Raw genomic sequence first — 1,356 nt, 5'->3', positions numbered from 1 at the left:
CCTCCCATGCTCGTGCTCTGTCTCTGTCTCTCAATAATAAATAAACGTTAAAAAATGTTTTTAAGGTATGATCCTTACTAACTTAAGGCTTTATAAGTAAAAATATCAAAATTTGAAATGGAAATCTCAATAAATAAATCTCTAGTTCCCTGACTCACTAGAGTAACTAGCCCTCTTCGTGTACTCTCTGACACATGTTGATATACCTGCTGGCTTTGAGCAGACACATGGAAGTGGTTCACCAGCCTATCCACAAATTCTGCTGCCTCTAATCGACTTCAATGTGATCAAGTGATTGTTGTGTTTGTTCCCCAAACTCTTATATTAGATGAACTTGTTATTTTAACTACATCATGTAATCAAGTACTACATAAGCTGGAAAGAAAAATGTGTTATTTCTATGGTAACTGAAGTGAATGTTCTGGAAAGGTTTAATAGAAAAAAGAAGAGCTAATGTAAAAATTGCTATCTAATTAGGTGTGGGTGAGGTGTGGGTGAGTAAAAGTTTGAAAAAAAATAAAATGTTTACATATAATTCCATGTGCTGTCTTCAGCAGCTCATAGACTAAAACTGAAACAATACAAAAATTAACATGTCCTCTGTTCACAGATGACACACGAATTTGTAAAGTGTCCCATTAAAAACATGTAGTTCTGTGTGCAAATTGTTTCATATTTTAAGTTCTTGAGTCCACTGTGAAGAAATCAAAGACAAGTGCATAGTGGGTGTAGTTTACATGCCAAAGAGGACAATTTTTTGATGACAAGAGTGACAGACTCCTATTAAAGCAAACAAAACAAACAAGTTTTGACCTTTAAGAAACACTTTATAAATAAAATGCACACTTTTATATTTTAATGTTAACAAATTTGATCATGAATCCTTTATCCCCTATTTCATTCTTTTCTAAATTGATCATTTTTTTATTCTAAAAGCATCAAAGAAGAGTATATTTTAATAGAAACAATGATTTAGTTCTAGACTTTCACACAAAGAGATGGAATATTAAAAGAACACACTACATTTTAAAAGACTGTCTTGGGGCACCTGGTTTGCTCCATTAGTTAAGTGACCAACTCTTGGTTTTGGCTCAGGTCATGATCTCACAGTTCGTGAGTTCAAGCCCAATTTCAGGCTCTGCACTGGATTCCCTCTCTCTCCCTCTCTCTCTCTGCCCCTATCTCTCTGTCTCTCTAAAAATAAAGTTTAATAAATAAATAAGAGCTGTCTTGTCTAAAATACATATATCACTGAGGTTTTCAAGATAATTTTAAGGCACAGTTAAAACTGAGTGCCTATTATTCTTTGCACAAGGCAGGAAGATGTGGATCTTAAAACATTGAAGAAAACTTAGT

At 33.8% G+C, this 1,356-nt stretch overlaps 1 non-coding gene across 1 annotated transcript; it reads left to right on the top strand.

Annotated features, from left to right (window-relative positions):
- The first annotated feature begins 541 nt into the window (after positions 1-541).
- LOC147579013 (U6 spliceosomal RNA) lies at positions 542-645 on the top strand. Its single transcript, XR_015254107.1, has one exon. It is a non-coding gene; the product is annotated as a U6 spliceosomal RNA (small nuclear RNA).
- Positions 646-1,356: the final 711 nt, after the last annotated feature.

Source organism: Puma concolor, chromosome B4 (genome assembly GCF_028749965.1).
Source record: "Puma concolor isolate L17-30 chromosome B4, mPumCon1.1.hap2, whole genome shotgun sequence".
Lineage (NCBI taxonomy): Eukaryota > Metazoa > Chordata > Mammalia > Carnivora > Felidae > Puma > Puma concolor.
This window is presented reverse-complemented; position numbering and strand designations above follow the sequence as displayed.